Raw genomic sequence first — 17,782 nt, 5'->3', positions numbered from 1 at the left:
CAAAGAGGTGGCGCATGGTTGCAAATACAAGGCGGTATGGCACAGTCATTGGCACGGCACCAAACCAGAGTCCAGCATTTGTGAGCACCGAGGGATAGGTTTTGGTGACTCGTGAGACGGTGGTTTTAACCCCAGCCCTGCCTGGGCCTCATGCTGCTGCAGCTTGGGGCACCTTCCGCCAGCAGGCACCAGCCTTAACCCTGGTGGAAAATAGTTTGTGTTGATTACCTCATCCAGGAATGCTTTGTCTTGCCGAAAAGCATCTTTTCACCCAATGTTTTGCTTTCTTAAAGCAAAAGTTTCCTTTTATCACCTCATCCTATAGTAAGCAGCAAAGTCCAGTTTCCCTGCTTGCTCTGGTTCTCGGAGCAGCACATCTACCAAGCTTCTCCTCTAGTTTTAGCTTTCCTCTCTCCAAGCACCAGTTACCCTCTCAGTTCCTACCGTCCAACAGCACGTAGAACCAGCTTTCAAATCCTCCTTCATCCTTGTAGCACCAGCTGTGCTTTGCAAGCAGCAGTAGGGCCCAGAGACTGGCGGTGACTGGTCACCTTGCGGTTCCCTACAGTGATACCTTCAACCTTAGTCATGTCTACTGCAAAGCTTGATCAGGTGAGACTGGCTGGAGGCAGACCTTCTTGTGTGCAAGCTCCACACATGCATTAGAAATATTAGCACATATTAAACACTCCTATATAAATATAGAACATTTTTTTAGAGCCAAGATGTAGCAACCGCTGGGTAGGAGAAGCATACTGCTTTTGCTCCTGAGGCTTCCAAAGCAGGAGAAGAGACACAGCAGGACTTGTTAACAGGAATTGTTAAAGGCTGAGGGGGTCTCAGCTGGGGGCAGGGAGGTACCCTCAGCGAGTAAAGCTGAGTTAGAGCTCCTCTGCTCCTTTTCAGGATGCTAGCCTTAGACCTGCTAATTTTTATTTTGTTTTCCAGGTTCTATATTACTTAAGTGCTTGTGTGGAATGTCGTCAAGCCTGTGCAAGTTGTAAATGCTACTGCTCTAGAGTTCTTTCTAGACTGAGCTCCTGGTTGTTGCACTTTGGCTGATGTTACTGCTTGGAGGTGTGCACGGTGCTGCAGAAGCCTGCCTGGCTGTCCCCTGGATTTCTGGAGATGTGACGGGTATTTCAGTGGCTTCCCCTGCTGCTCTCCGGTACTGTGTGATGTTCAGGAGCCGCTCCAAGTGCATATTTGCTGTCTTGATGAAGGTTGTCATTTTACAAGGTGAGTCTTCATGCCCTGTAGCTGCTGGTTCCAAATGGCTCTCGGGGGTGCCTGGCTGGGCTGGCTGTGGGCAGGGATCTGCCCCCAGGGCTGTTTCCTGCTGCATCTCCCCTGCTGCCTGCTCTCTGCTGCCCAGCAAGCCCACCCCAGTCCCCAGAGCTTGTGTTTGCCTGGCAAGCAGATAGCTGGACACACAACATCTAGTGCTTCCTGATTCATTCTGGAAGAGAGAAGAAAAATCAGGAAAATGAGACTGAGATGCTCAAATAAGCGCCAGTCCAGGAAAATGAGGTTTTGCATCAGAACACAGCATCTCTTGAGCATTTTCCTAGCTCCATGCTGTCAGCATGTCCTTCCCACTGCTGGGCCCCTTGCCTGCTCCAGCGCTCAGAGCAGGTGAGGAAGGTTAGGAACTCAAATTCTGTAATTCCTCCTCTGTCACGCTCCTGTTTCTGCAGAGCATGGCACTCCCTTCCCCGGGGCATCCCTGGCTGCCTCACACCACTGTACCCCCGGCCTTTGCCTGGTGTTGGGGCTAAGGGAGGAGGAAAAAGAGCTTGAGGGAGAGGAGGAGCATGGCTGATGGATTGATATACCTGCCAGCTGCTTTAATAACCCTCAATACATAACAGTCAGAGCTAATGCAAACTTATCAGCAGCACTACTGAACCAGTGACCAAGGTGATAATAAACTGCAACCAGAAGGTGACAAAACAAAAGTGATTGGATTGGGTGAGGTGACTGGGAAAGTGCAAGGGAAGGAAATGGATTTGATGCGACCTGCTCAGTGCAGTCTCTTGAGGATGTGTCCAAGCACGCAGCAAAGCATCGAGTCGTGCACCTTTCCCACTGCACGCTCACGAGCTTTTATTTGCTGGGTGTCAATAATAAACCCTTGCGACTTTACAGCATAGTTTATTGAAGATTTTAGATTCTGCAGCAATAGGCACCATGTTCTGTGTGAACATCCAAGGCCGTTTAGCTGGCGTGGCTCCTCCAGATCTTTTGTAAACCCCCAGCTGCTTTGCTGAGAGAGGAGGGGGCAGAGCAGAAGGCTGACTTGCAGGTGGGCTGCGGCCACTGATGGGTGTCTCCTAAGAAGCAGCAGCTGACGCGCAGTTTGCACTCCTCTTGCCCAGGTGTAGGGTGCGTTGCAAGATGGGAGATGGTAAATTCAGAAGAGCCAAAACCTGAACCAACAGCCAGGCTGACCCCCTTAACCAGGACCTCTCCAAGATGAAATTCGGCAGCAAGAGAGCATGTCGTGGCTCCCCCACTTCTGGCCTTCGTCTGCTGCCACTGTCTGATACAGCTGTGCCCGAGCCAGGTAATACCACATTTATTTCTTCTACTAGTGGATGTTATAAGGCACTTGATCCTGGATAGGCAGGAGAGAACTAACAATAGCGTTAACCTTTTCTCACAGTAAAATAACCTTTTTAAATGTGCATTATTTAAAAGGATGATATTAAAAGCCTGGCATCCCAGTGGAAGTAAATCTTCCCATAATAACTCTCCCCACTGGACTCGGTTCCAAGGAAATGCTGCATTTTCAGGAAAAGCTTGTCCAAAGGTTATTCTTACTTTATGTGCCTGCCTAACTTATGGCTTTTGTCCATGTCCCTTCTCCATAAGATCATGGTGGCATGCTTTAATGGGGAGAGATCTGAACGCTCATTTTCAGAGCCCCTGCTGGGTTTCCCTCAGCCAGCTGTGATGTTCAAGGGCAGTATCGGGGTGCAGCGTGCTGTTTTTGAGAGCCACATCTGTATGCGTGGAGATGTTTTACTGCTGCATATGCAAAGAGCTAATAGATAAGGTGCCAGTAGGTGGGGCTGAAGAATATATTCTTTAGATCCCAGGTTTTATAGGTGCAGTAAAAGCACAGCGAACAGGCTATGGCTGTTCTTTATTTGTGGTGCTTAATGGTATAACATAACAAAAATGCGTTTAATTCCTTAACTTTCTGGGGTGGTTGATGAGAGGTGCTGAGGTGTACGGGATGCAGGCCGGGCTCCCTGTGCAGTGACGGGGAGCGTTTGGATGAGGTGCTGGCAGTGGGTGATGCTGCAGGTTCCCTGGGGATGATGGCAATCCCCGCTGCTGAATGTGGCTGAATCCAGCTGGGGAAGTAGTGGTGGAACTGCGAGAGATAATGGCCTGTTGCTCCACGTATAAATCCACGTTGAGAAAATACCGCAGCTTCACAGGCAAGTTGCATGCTGCTGCCTTAACCTTGAGCTCTGGATATGCGGTAAACTGCAGGGCTTTGGTTTCAGCATTAAAAATGGGTGCTGAGGGACTGTTTACAGCTAATTTCCATGCATCCTTCCTGTGGGAAGGGCAGACTCCAGCGTGGGGTCCCCCTGTCCCGCTGCTACCTGGAGTATGTAACTGCCCACTAAGAAGTTTTGGATGAAATGTAATCTTGTCGGCACATTCTGGCTAAAACCTGGGTAACCATTACCATGTGTTGGAGAGCTGCCTCGATCTCTCTTCCCCTCGCACGTGTCTCCCCTGCTATGGGATGGGTCCTTGTGCCTTCTGCAGCAAGCTTTGGCTCGTCTCCTCCGTGCTGGAGGCGGCAGGTTGGATAGGATGGTTTCATGGGATTAATCCAGTCCATGGATGCCATTTGACCGCTCTGGACTATGTTCCTCTATTGGGCAAAGGCCATGCTTTTTATATGTGAGATAACGAGATTTAAGGTTGCACGGGTTTAAGAGTATCGCCTTAACCAGCAAAGGCTGCAGGAGGCTGTCCTGGCTGCACTGTGCCTCTGGGCACAGCTCGCTTGCTGCCCTTGAAGAATCCCCATAACTTCCCTACTTGTTATGCATTCCAGAGAAAATAAATTATATTTAAAATGGATCTCATTTGAGATCCAGAGGCACGGGCATCTGCAGCCTGTTAGGAGTAAAGGCCTGTTACTCCTCAAACCTCTCATCAGATTCATGTTTCACCAGCAGATTTATAATCTTGCTGGAAAAGCTGACAAGACAAACTCCAGCCTCATTCAGTAATGTCTTACTAAATTGAAGAAGTCATAAACCACTTTAAAAAATGAAAGTTAGGACTAAAGGTTTGAGCGCAAGTGACTAAAAGCTCAGAAGAGCATCATGAGGGAGACAGAGGAGCAGGCTTGGGAAGGGATGGAGCTCGGTGCCTCGAAGTGATATAAGACTGAGAAATGGCACTGGAGATTAATTTATTACAAGGATAAAAGCACATACCCAGAGACTGTGAAATAGGGAGGACTGAGTAAAAAGAAATGAGACTGAAACTAAGGCAGGCAGTAGATCTACCTGCTGTAGGAACTGGGGAAATGATCCAGGCAAGTGTATAGCGCATGGCTGCTTTGTGCGGGAGGGGCAGCTGTATCGCACCCAGCCTCACGACTGAGTAATGGGAAACAGCAAAACCCAAAGAGAATTCCCCTAAGAAAGGGGGAAAGTACTGTCTGTGCTCCTGTCTGGGAACATGAAAAGGTGGTAGGCGAGAGAGCCCTGAGTCAGGCTGAAAACCCCTGAGATCAGCTTTAAAATTAAAATATGTATTTTTAGACACAATAAGTTTGTGGTTTTTCATTTACTACTTGGTTTCTGAGCGTTTAGGATGTGCTCGTTTCCTGTGGGTGCTCTTCTTTCAAACCACAAGGGACAGGAACATGTATTATCTTATTTAAAATGGAATTACTCTTGTGCAATTCGGTGAATGCAGCATCTGGAGTTTTAAAAGCAGTAAATACCAGAACATGTTATAATTAATATCCAGAACCAGTTGTACCATTTTGATTTCACAGTATGTTGTTCAGAAAACAAGAGGCAGAGCAGTTATATGGAGAAAGTCACCAAGGAAACGTTTTCGACTTGGAAAACCAAACCAGGGCTTAATCTTCTCCAACTATCCCAAAGTGACTGTTCAGTATGGTTGTGACATAAGTGAAGTGTCAGCCATCAGCCTTGACTCCCCTGTGAGGGGCCTCACTGAAAGACAACCCTACGTACTTGCTCTTGACTATCATGGATCAAGTGACATGTCAATCAGTGTGTAGGAACAAACGCAGCCGTCCGAAAATGCACTGTGCTTTTAAGAAATGCAACCTTCCAAGCAGTGTAATCCTTAAACCACCAAATCCCAAGCTTTCACCTGATGCTTTTTTGCTACGGGAGATGCTTCACTGAGGGATAGTTTTCGGAGGGCTGCTGCAGCGTATGCGCTCCCGCATTGGCAATGTGCTGGCAGAATTAAACTCAAAGAGGCCTCCTCTTGCTCAGAGGAAACGGTGTGAGCTTGCGGCAAGCTGCAACAGGAAAAGACAAGTCTAGTGGAAGAGCTTTTAAGAGAAATCAGGCCACTAGAAGTAATGGAAGTTATAACAATCCCTTTCTTGTGCTGTGGATTCCCCTGAGCTGAGGGTCGCGGGAGGTGCATACAGATGCCGGGCTGCTTGCACCTCACCAAAATGCTTCCAATTCATAAATTTAGATGGAATAGGAATGAAGCTGGGACATTCTTCTCCACTTTTCCAATTTCCTCCTTCCCTGCTTGATAGCGGTTTGGTCATTGACGCTTTCTGAATGTCACCTTTTGGGGATCAGGGGAAAAACCAAGGATTTTCCTTTAAATTGCCACCCAGTTTTCCTCTGCCTGCAGTCAGGGTCAGGAGGCAGTGGCAGCAGTCTGAAGTCTTTCACAGACCTGTGCATTCATTTAGGGCGGGGGGGGGAAGCAGGTTTTGAACCTGTCTGCTAGTTGCAGCATAAAAAGACCTGCCTGATTAAGCCTTGAGTAAATATTTCAACAAAGTCCTAGCAATCAGGAACACTCAGAGCAATTTTCTGGCTTCAGAAGAGCTCAGGCCCTTGTTTCAGAGGCAAAAGCTGCTCCAGCTGCGCTGTGCCGTGCTGGCAGGTAAGACGGGGTCACCAGACAGCAGCGTACCCCGGTTCTGCCTGCAAGGCAGGGACATGCGTATATGCCAACAAATCTGTATATGCTGGCATGCAGAGTAGCAGCTGATTCCTCGAAGTAATGTTCAGTTTCTCCCCAACAGCTTTGAACACTAATTCTACGTTTGCAACAATGGCATAAATGATAAATTTGTGGGATGTAACTGTTTTCTGAAAAAATGAATGCTTAGTCAGCTGAACTAATTCTTCCATTCAGGTCAAATTCATCAAATCATTTCCTAGCCCATTCCCTTTCACACGGGGTGAAAACAAAATTTAAGAAAGTCAGAATGCTTAATTTCAAATTTTTCTGGAGTATTCTGTTTCAAACTGACATTTCTGTTTGAAATGTCATCTCCAAATAGCTTTAAGAAATGAGCATGAAATGCTGCAGTTCAGGTGAAACCAAGTTTTGGTGTCTACAGTGTGAATATTTTTTTCTTCTCATTCAACCAGTGAACTGAAAAATTAATGAGTCACTAATTAACATAGCTCTGGTGTTGATTAATTTGTGTCCAAGAAACTAGATTCTGGGGCGCAGGGATGGGAAGGGGAAATCGGACCATCCGTCTCGGTGAGCACCAGCGGGAGCAGAAAGGGGAGCGGGATGGAGGCACCTGCAGGCTGGCAGGGCAGCGAAGGAGCCAGGAGATTTTTGGAGGGTGCACAGAGATGGATTAGCTGATGCAGCTGCTTCTGGCCTTGTCCTCTGCCTTTGCAGGCATTTGGCTTTCCTGCAGTATTGAAGGAGGTGGAGGTACCTAAAGGGGAAGGGTGAGATTAGGGATTTGGGCTCTTAAAATGAGCATGGGTGGGATTTTTCTGCAAGCTCATGGGCATAGTGAGAGCAGCACAGTGGGGAATTTCCTATTTGGTTGCAGAAATGCTCATGGCTCAGGGTCAGGGACACATGTCACCCTGGAGAGGACATTCCACAGCCCGTCCTGGCTAATAGCTGTTTGGCAAAAGGCCCCCCACATTCGGAGGGAAGGAGGTTTGGGCTAGAGAGGTCAGTGCTGGGCTCGATACCGGCACTGGGCTGCAAGCATCCCCTCGCAGGACGGTTGGCGAAATGTCAGCCGTGCTCACCCTGACCCCCCCGGCAGGTCCCAGGCTCGTGGGCTGACTTTGCCCGGTCCTTCCTCAGCGTGTTTGGTTGCTTATCGCAGCAATAAAACCACACTGAATTCCTCTGCCGTTTCCCCAGGAACAGATTTGCCCCCATCTCCTTGAAGCACGGCGTGTGTGTCCAGGCATGCCTCTGGGCTGCAATTAGGCTCTGTAATCACAGGGGCAGAGACGTCTGCGTGGGACCTACCACAGAGGCCACCTCATCCTGGACGTGGGGGACGGTCCCAGGAGCGATGAATCATTCGGTGCCTGGCGATTATTTTAGCTTCTCCCTGATGTGGCAGCATTCCTTGGGCAAAAATGGGAATTATCTTCTGAAGCCGCCCCTTGTCCATCCTGTGCATGGTGTAATTTTTGTGCAAGAGGCAAAATGACTCAGCTGAGGCCACGAGGAAAGTCGGTGACAGTGGTGTTGTGAACCCCAGGCTCTCAAATATGTGTGCTGAATGCTCCCTTCCTCCTGGGGAGGGGGAAAATAAAAAAGCGTGGGTTTTTTTGTTTGTTTGTTTTTTTTTTTTTTTTTTTTTTTTGCACGAGAGGGCACTGTCAAATCCCACACGTTATCCCTCCTGCTGCGGGTGCCCTGGTCCTGCTGGCTGTCACCCTCGCGAGCTGGGTCTGCCAGGGTTCACCGGAGTTTGTCCCTTGCAAGCAAAGATACAAACAAGGAACTCTGCAGCTTTTGAATGCGAGTGTCAGGGAGTATTTTGTCAACATTTATTTGCTATTTAGCTTGGAAGTGTTAGTGACAGCGCGGAGCTACTGATGGTTAAAGCAGCAGACAGACTTGCTTAACGCTATCAAGATGCACCACGGCTGGTGGGACGAGGGAGTCTCCCTGGCGAAGGGTAATTAGCATGTTCCTCACAAATGAGAGCAGTGCTGTAGCGTTCAGAAGTGCCACCGGGAGGACTGTGTTATTTATCATATCAGTCTTCCTTCCTAGACACATAACTCACCCCTTAAGAGCATGACATCTTATATTAATTGTGGGAACAGCTCGCTGGCGGGATCGCGTGTTTAACTCGGCGAATCAGTCTGCTGAGGGCAGGGGTTTGGGTGGGCTCTGGAGCAGAGCTCCTCACTCGGCCGTGGGGGGTACACAGGGGGTCCGGTGCTCCGCGGGCACAAGCAAACCCGGCGGTGGTAGTGCGGTGCTTGTCCTGGTGTTTAATTATGCCAGCATCCCTCTTGCCTGGCTGCAAGCTCTCAGCTGTGTATTCGTGATGTGTACTTGTGCATGCAAAAAAGGGAAAAGAGGAAAGGTTGGTCCTTTGTTTTTGCACCAGCTGAGCCCCCCAGAGCTGCCTTTGCTTCTGGGGAGAGAGGGGAAAAAAAAAAAAAAAGCCGCGATTTGGCCCATGTAGGTGTGGCAGCTGCCCGGCCAGAGCCGGCACGATGGAGGGGCCGAGCCGGGTCCCATCCCCATCGGCTCCGTGCGCAGTGGGTGGGCCTGGGGATTCAGAGAAATAGTCCAAGGAAAAGATGCTTTTGCTAGTGGTGTGTGCTGGGTGCTCTGCAATGGGCCGCCTTGCAGGGAAGCTGTGCAGAAAGGCGGGTGCGGGGTTGGGCTCCCAAAGGAGCCCACCGTCTGTGAAGTTCAAATTGCGTGTGTTGAGTATTTAGCCTAGAAAATACATGATGTTGGGTTTTTGCAGTGTTTTCCTTATGAGGTAAGACATTGCAAGGATCTGACTGCAAAAACTATTTTTTCGGCTGCAAATCTTGCAAACTTGCCATTTCCCAAATATTTCCAAATTAGTGCAAGTGCCTTCAATGCCTTTGCAGTTCCAGCATGCTCGCACCAGCATACATACACGTCCCCAGCCCCTGGCATGGGGGCTGCTTTCCCTGCCAGGACATCCTTGCTTATTTTCTCTTTTATGGCTGTACTTCTCCAGTGAGTTATCTGCTGTTCGGGAGTTGGGAGCTGCAGCTGAATCCTGCTGGTAGCCCGGCACATATAGATACAGCAGAGCAGTGGACGTGGCAGTTTCTCCATCACTCCTGGTCCTTGAGCCTGAATATTTTTCTTTTTTAAGAAACATTCAAAACTCACGTGAACTAATTAACTAATTTATACCGGCTGCACCAGACTGTTACATTATTTGGTCTTTTTTGAGTTACAAGATGACATTGTTAATTAATGTTGTGGTAGTTAATGATCTGGATCAATAATAGAAAAAAAGAAGTGGCCAAAAATATAAATCATGTAACGCTAATACTGTCAGGTCAGGAAACTCTGCAGTTGGTTTTAGCTTGAAGCGCTATCAGTCTGTCTACATAGACAGTGTAGATAACAGGCAGTGTGTTTCGGAAATGTTTTTTTATATAAAAAGCATGTAATGGAAGTTTTCCTCTCTTAAACTGGAACTGCCAATATTTTTTATTTCTAAAGGCAAAATATAAAACTTTTGCTTCATCATTCCTTAAAAAAAAAAAAAGAAGAAATAGAAATCTGAAAACTGTGGATGTGCCAGTGGAGGGCAAGGTTTTCTTTCAGGATAAATCTCCATGGCTTAAGTGGGCACAAAGACAAGTAATATTTAACCTGTTGGTCTCTGTAGGGAGGAATATGCCTTGATCATCGTTGTACCATGCTTGGTATCACTGGAGGGCAGAGTTAAGGTGGTCTGGAGATTTTAATTACATGTTTTCACATCTTATTCTCTTTGGACTCTTTGAAGTGCTGCTTTATGCCTGAAGTTTTGGCTTTATTTAATACCTGGGTTTGGAACAATTCCAGTATCCTTCTGTTATGTTTGATCTGTAAACTTCTGGCCCATACTTAATTGATGGAAACAGGGTGGGGGTGTATGTGGTTTGGTTTGTCTGGGTTGGAATTAAGCACTTCAAGACTTTGAGTTTTATTTCCTTTGTTCCCCGTGCCTTACAACAATGCAGCGTGTGCGTGCTGTATGCGTTTAGAGGAGCCGTTAACACCTGCCTTGCACAACCAGTACCCTGTGCTGGATGGAGCAGTGGTGGGAAATGGTTTTCCATAAAACAGTAGGAGTTTCCCTCAAACCAGACATCAGTATCACCATAATGGCCTGGCACGCCTGAACTCTGCATGCACCCGTAGAGAGGCCTCTGAAGGAGTTTCTGATGGTTTTTTGTGTTAGGGTTTGGTATCAGAAATTGTGTTTTGTGGTAGAAGAGCTGATGTCTCTTAAAAGCAGCGGTGCCAGCAAAGCCCCAGGGAACGCTCCCCACGGAGGCACTGCGGGGCTGGTCCTGCAGGGCACAGTCCTTCACCCTTTTTGGCAATGCCACTTCAGTGATGGGATTTGGGGGCTGCAGGGGATGCTCGGCGCTGCACTGCCTGCGGTGTTGCCCAGATTGTTTCTGGACAGGGATCTGTGCCGGTGGGCACTGGTGGTGGCAGCAGACAGGTCCCTCGGCAGCCCCTGCTTCTCAGGGGGAGCTGGGTAGTGCCAGACTGCTAAAATCCTTCATTAATCTGAGCCTTTGCTGCAAAGGCACCCGATGCTCTTCCCCGCTGCTCTGCTCTGCTCCACCAGGTGCAGAGGAGAGCTGACCCCAGGGCTGCAGGACCCCTGGGTGACATGGGGGACCCGAGCCTGGCTCCGTGGTTTCAGGATATGGCAGAACCGGGCTTGGGGAAGGCAGGGAGCTGCTTTCTCTAGGTTAAACCCACCAGCACGAGTCCCTGCCAGGCAGCCTCGTAGCTGATGGGAGGATTGGGGCCGTGTGAGCTGGAGCAGCCCTGTTAGCTTGGCTGGCAGCTGTTTTGATGCTCAGTTTTGCAGGTTCAAGCCCTGCCAATGATAAAACCACAGCTCACCAGAGGGAGAGGCTCCGTGCAGAGCCTCTGCACTGCCGAAGCCCCCTGGGAGACAAACCACTTATGCACAGGGAGGAGGTATTTCAATGCCTAATTGCTATCAGAATTAAATACGTTTGAGGATCTCAGCTCCCAGTAGTGGTAAGCACGAACACCTCCTTGTCCTGCCTCCAGAACTGGTGGGCTCTGGCGTGCTGGCTTGGGGTAGCACAGCTCTCCCGGGCTCAGTGAGCCCTGTGCAGGGATAAAGGGTGATATCTGGGGCACAGCACTGGCTAGCAAAGGCCAGCCTGCACCCCTGCCCCATCTCAGCTGCCCACTGCTCCTGGTGCTTCCCCATGGCTGAATTGCTTGGCATTGCTTGCAGCTATCTTCAACAAGCAATTCCATGGGCAGAGGAGTTTTGCAAAAAGGCTCTTGTTAGAACTTCCAGCCATTCCTGTAGAGATGGATGTGTATGTGCAAGCAGGGGATGGTCCCTATGTCCCTGCTGGATGTCAGCAGTAGATAACAGTCCAGCCAGTTTTAAACTGCAGATTCACATGTAAAATGAGATTCTTTAGGTTGCACTGCATTTGGTTAATTAAGCCCAGCTAGCGCTACAAAGCCCTTCACGCGCTCACCCAGGGCTGTGCGCACAGATTAACTTTTCAGCTATGAGCTGCCAGGGTGGTTTGGCAGTGTCCGGGCAGAGATGTGCTGTCCCAGCTGAGGGCTGCATGCAGGTCCCTGTCTCAGTCTGGCATCCGGGGCAGGAGATGGAGCAGAGGCAGTCTCCAAAAAATCTGCACAGCCTTGGGGGTCCTATGGAAGCATGGGTAGGGGTAGGTAAATGGGTTGCCCTTTAACCTTAAACCCATTCAAACTTACAAGGGAAATGTATTTTCCCATCAGTACAAACCAACCCCTCTCCCCACCCCCAAAACAAGCAAAAAACCACAAGTGAAAAATATTTGGTGCTAAAGACATTCCTGGTAGGATGCCTAATGTGCCCCTGGGCAAGAAACATAACTGCTCACCTAATGCCCTGTGATGGAAACATCCCCCTGCTCAAGCAGAGGGGCAGCAGTACCTGGATGGGGAGCCTGTTGGTTTTCTTGTACCTGGCAAGGAAAATGTCTTGCAAAGGTTGTGCTGCAGAGATGAGAAATAGCAATGGGGGAAAACAGCGCAGAGGCAGTCCAGTCTGTGGGTGACAGTTTCTGAGCTGACACTTGGATGCTTTAGGTGATGCTACATGAACCTGTACTGGGACCAGGAGCACTGTGGTCGCAGCAGGGCTAACCCAGTGCCATGCTGTGAACTGGCCTGGGATGCAGGATTTGGGCTTGATTCCTGGTCAGGGTGTAGAAAAATCTCTCCTTGCAGCACTGAACCGTATGAAGGTACCAATTTGGATAGCTGCAGAAGTGGCTGCTACTTCACGCTCCATGGCTGCTTTCCAGTTGGTCATATTGAAGGGACCTACACAGCGCCTGGAGCGGTAGCCCAGCTCTAGGTTGGCTGCAGGCATTACTGCATCCCTGGCTGTGGTTACAGTGAGCTCCTGTAGTGTCCTTTCTTCTGCCCAGTCCTTCCTCCTGCCCAGTCCTTCCTTGTGCTCTCAGTTCATTGAATGCTCTGGAGGGGTTGAAGTATTAGGGCTAGAAAACAAGAAACAAACTCAAGATTGCAGAAATCACCTTGATGGGAAGAACAGGAAGGACTGGGTAGGTGAGCCAGCTCATTAATTAACTGGTTCCCTAATTAGCTTTCAGGGGAGCCTGGGACTGCTATTTTTGAAATACATGTACAGAAATAAATGGCCGCTTGGAACAAATGCCCGTGGCACGCTCATAGCTCGAGCCAGATGTGTGCTCGTGCCGCATGTGCACAGTTGCTCCGATAGCAGCTGGTAAGTGTGGTGTCAGATGAAACCTGGGCAGGGGACAACCTTTGCAGGAGTGACCTTCCATACAGTACCTCTTCATGGCTGCAAACAGCCTTGCTGCTTTCACCCCGGGGGTAGCACTCTTTTGCTTACAAGCCCGAAAGCTCCCAGATTTGGGTGAAAAGATAGGGCAGACATGCACCCTTGCTGGTTAAGGCTTCTTCCCCGTTGCAAGCCTGGTTTTCAATCAGCCTCTGCAGCTCTTTTGGATTTTCTCGCGTGGTTCAAGGCATTTTTGGATAACGTGGGGCTGGTGGACTTAGTCTGGCGGTTGTGCTCAGCATCTCATTACCAGGTGCTAAATGGCAGCAGAGCATCTTAGCTCAGGCGTAGGACAGGATTCAGCCTTCAGCAGGAAGGGAAAGGCAGTGCACAGCGGCTTGCCGAGCCACCCCTTCCCCTCTGCAAATATTTATGCTGTAAGCTTTCTCGCTTAAAGGCCTAATTGGAGTCTAGGTGAGCTGGCACACTAGAAGAGAGCCTAATAGAGACATTGCAGTGCTATTAGCACAGATGGTTGTCATATGTATGCAAATGAGGAGCAAATTGAATTTGGTGTCCCCTCTCACCAGCTGTCCTATCAGCACTGCCTCCTGCAGCAGCAAAAGACACTGCCACTGCTCTGCTAATCTGTCATCGCAGATTAATTACAACTAACACATTAATCATCATTTGTTTCCCGGTACAAAGGAAGTATCTTGTTCTTTCAAGTGCATTCTGGTGGGATGGGGTGCTCCAACCTGGGAAAAGAAAAGAGAAAGGGAATGAGGGCCAGGCAGCTTCATTAGTGCCAGCGCCCGGGGCTGGGGCTGCAGGAGCCTCATTGGGACTTGCGTGCTCCTTCTGGCAAGCCAGACCCCACCGGGGGGACCAGAAGCCCCAGCCGCCTGCCAGGAGCTCCTGGGACATCCACTTTGCTCCATGATCCTGCCCAGGACACGTGTTTCTCTGCTTGGCTTCGTCCCAAAGCAATGGTGTCACTCCCTTCTCAAGCTGGCAGCTTCCAAGGGGGTCGTTTGTGTTAGCACAGACCTTAGCTGCTCCCTGATAAAGCAGCTGTAACGGGTGTGCTGGGCCAAGGAGGCCCTTCAGGCTGCTGCCACCCTTCAGGCAGTGGCACTTTTACTGCTGGCTTGAGTGGGAAGAGAAGCAGTCATTTCAGTCTCACCGCTAATTTTGACATCGTGATGAAAAGCGAAATAATTCCTTCTGGTTTTTTTTCAAGTGAAAATGTTGCAGCTGAAACATTTTACAGACCTCTGGAGTTAGGTCCCGCTATGTTTTTGGATAGAAGTCTATTCTCTAACATTTTTTCCAGTTTTGTGCTATTTATTGGAGTAACCCATAGTTCTCCTTAGTTGTCCATTAGCTTAGCGTTTGGACTGTTGCCTCTGCTCCACGTGTGGTCTCTAATACCATGATCTGAAGTGTACTGATGACAAATGTTAATGACATCTATTTAATCAGTCTGTAGAAGCTCAAATCCCTTGTATCCCAAGGGCTGGAGAGATGCTGAAGGAGCCAGGGTGAACAACTTCCAGCAGCTCAAGCCAGCTCGGAGCTCTGTTACAGGGAGCAGTAACTGGGCCAAACAAGCTTTTTCAGCCATCCTGGAGGTGTTTTCATGTGTCCTTCCGATGCCTAAAACTATTCCCCTTGCTGGGCTGCTCTGCTCCATCACTGTCCAGGATTTACCATCCCCTTTCAGCACATCTCCCAATAACTCACACTGGGTTATTGCTGGTTTGAGGACATTTAATGAAAGCCTAGTGATGGCATTGCCTCATCTCTTAACCTGGTCCTGTAACAGCACAGAGACCTGGTTATTGCTCTGCCCCAGCTCTGCGTGTCCTCTGCTCTAAGAGCCACGCAAGCATCCCCATCCTGGAAAGAAATGCATATTTTGGGGCCATGAAGCTGCTGCTGTTAAGGCAGGAGGAAAGACTTGGCACTTTCACACCTCACAGCAGCACTCGCTTTATTCTCTGCCTTCCTGATAGCATTTATGTTAAGTTTGGTAGAAGTGACACTAGCACTGGGACGATTCTGCAGCGGCGATCGTCTGTCAAGGTTATAAACCCAACTGCAGAGCAATTCCCAAAACAAGAAAACCCAGGAAGGTGGAGCTGCAGTCGGGGAGTGGGTCAGGAACTCGTGAGTAATAACCATTACCGAAGTGTAATTATTCCTAACCAGGCATAACCAACAGCAGAAATTCAAAGACACTACACAGTCACCCTTTCCGTTCATCTAGCGTGAGCCGTGTAACCTTCAGAAGGAAGCAAAAACCACTCCTGTGATTACCTGTGAGAAGGGTTAGCAAGGAAGGAAATATCTGCAGAATTTGGCAACAGAAAGAAATGGAACATATGCTTTTATTTTGTTCTAAAATTTAACGTTTCATTTAGTTTCTCTCACGTGTACTTGATCTGATGTCTCCATCCTTAAGTCATCAGAAATTGCATTTTCTGCTGTTCTGATTGGCATGCCTTGTTCCCAGGGAGCCTGAGCTGGTCTGGATGGCAAGGGAAGGGAGAAGGAGCTGTGCAGGGAAAATTTGTTGGTAGCTAGAGAAAGCAAGCCCAGAGACTCAGTAACTCTGTGCTTTAATAACACTTTTACAGGAAAGCTGAAGAAAAATGTAGATTTCCAAGAGAGGGAAAATTCTAATGTCTAAACAACCTTTTGCTGAAAATTTTCTATAATACCTAAAATACAAAGTTTGTTCTGAACACTGAAAATGTATTGTAGTTTGCCCAAAGCACAGCAGCATCTCTCATGCCAGACTGATTTCCTATCGTTTGCTCCCCGGGATGAGCAGTTTCGTGGCCTGAGGCCCCAGCTGGCCCCGTCCCGGCGGTGAACGCCAGGAGCCCTGCGCCACGCTGCTGGATTGGTGCATGAGCAAAGGGGTGCATGGCATGGGGACCCCGGCCAAGGTTTGGGGACAGGGACATTTCCCATCCTGATCAGGCAATGCAGATTAATGCATTTCTGAATGCTTCTTGACTAGGTTAACGACTTGTTTTGTGTTGAATTGGCCAGGAGTGGAGGATTTGGGGTTCATTTCTGGTCAGGGTACAGTAAATAATTTTTTTTCCCTTGCATAAAGTGCTGCTTGTATCAATACCAGGATGCCCGTGGCAGCCTGTTTCTGCCCCAGCCTCCTGCCACAGGCAAGCGGTGCCTGGCTGTGCCGTGGAGCGAAGCTGGGGCAAAGAGCTGCTCGATGTGAGATGTGTGCAGTAGTAATCATACCCGCCAAAACGTGAACGCTCACATCGTTGTGGGGTCACCAAGAGCGGTCTGTGGGGCGACATGGCACTGCCTATGGTGCATGTAATGAAAAAAGATCGGCAAATGCACCGTATAGTTCAGCACATCACAATTTAGTGTCTTCAGGGGTACTCTGTGCACATGATTGCAGCAGTTTCTCAGTATCTTGGAGTTGAAGTTTGGCGTTCTGCTGTTAAACTTGACTGGCACAGACATTGACGTTTCTTTAGAGGTGGTGTTTAACTCCAAATTTCTGTTAATTTTCAGAGAAGTCATCCCATCCTCAGAGGGATGGCTTCTGCGGTTGAAACCTGGGGTCAGTGTAAAGACAACTGAAGCACAACTGCGCTTCAGGACCTCTGCAATAAGCAGCCATGCCCCATGTCGGTGACCAGGTTAGATCGGTGCGACAAGGAAACCTCAGACCTGTCTGGCAGCTTTAAACCTCTGCTCCCGATGTGCCTGTCCGCCACCTGACAGCTCCTGTGTGACCTGGGCCCACGTTCAGACTGGTGATCCAGTTTCTTGCAGATGACTGATAATGGGATTAGTGCCTCCTCCACCCGGAACAGGACAATTGGAACCACATCAGTCGCTTCGTCCTTAATGAAAGAAATGCTTGTCACCGGTTGACATGTTTGCTTCTGTAAGGCTGAGCTATTTATCTGTGCGGGGTCCTCCAGCTGATAAAGTACTGCCACATCATATGAAACCCACACAAGCATAAATCAAAAGGACAAGGTGTACAGCGGCGGGAATGCCTTTGAACAGCCAAAGTGGATGTTTCCAATAGGCTTCTTGCACAACAGATTACACTTTAGGCTGATGCGATTGCTGCAAGTAAACTGTCACTTTTTCCCTGCTCCCTGGGAAATGCTTTCCTCTGACGTACGCGGTGTTTTACCTGGTGATGGCGTGGAATCTCAGATATTCTTTATGTTTGACTGTCCATGCACAGCCTGGGTTTGAAGCTGTCTGAAGTTTGGAGTGTTTCTGTTAACTTCAGTCTTCATACCCAGCCCTTAATTCGTGCTGGGCTGGCAGGATGCATGGGGGGAGTGCCTGGGGTGAGGGCAGGACTTGGGGATGTCCCTGAAGTTTGTATACTTTACACTAAGTTTGCTGTGGGCAGAAAGGCTTTTGGGGTGTGATGCTTAAAAGGATCTTTGAATAGTTGTGCTCAGTAAGTAAGCAGCTACTCTGTAAGCTGTGGTAAGGGCTATGTTAAAAAAGTGTCCCCTTTTTGGTCAAATACCTGTCTAGACAGCAAACTCTTAGTCGTGGCTGAAATGTTTCCCTCCTGGCCTCATAAAAACATACCATCACCTTTAAAACATCATGCTTCTGTAGAAAAATATTTTCTGTTCTGGAGTTACAAGAAGCACCTGAGCATCACTGCAAGTGGAAAAACAAAGAGGAGAAAAAATTGTCTGGTTTTCTAGGGAA

The 17,782-nt window shown here is 48.8% G+C and overlaps 1 long non-coding RNA gene across 2 annotated transcripts; it reads left to right on the top strand.

Moving 5' to 3' along the window:
- The first annotated feature begins 973 nt into the window (after positions 1-973).
- LOC127024049 (uncharacterized) lies at positions 974-17,516 on the top strand. 2 transcript variants are annotated; one of them, XR_007767517.1, is made up of 3 exons: positions 974-1,239; positions 2,379-2,566; positions 16,604-17,516. It is a non-coding gene; the product is annotated as an uncharacterized LOC127024049 (long non-coding RNA). The 2 variants fall into 2 exon arrangements; XR_007767518.1 differs by lacking the exon at positions 16,604-17,516 and adding an exon at positions 7,399-7,804.
- Positions 17,517-17,782: the final 266 nt, after the last annotated feature.

Source organism: Gymnogyps californianus, chromosome 19 (genome assembly GCF_018139145.2).
Source record: "Gymnogyps californianus isolate 813 chromosome 19, ASM1813914v2, whole genome shotgun sequence".
Lineage (NCBI taxonomy): Eukaryota > Metazoa > Chordata > Aves > Accipitriformes > Cathartidae > Gymnogyps > Gymnogyps californianus.
Note: the sequence above shows the minus strand (reverse complement) of the source record. Positions and strands in the feature narration are given on the sequence as shown.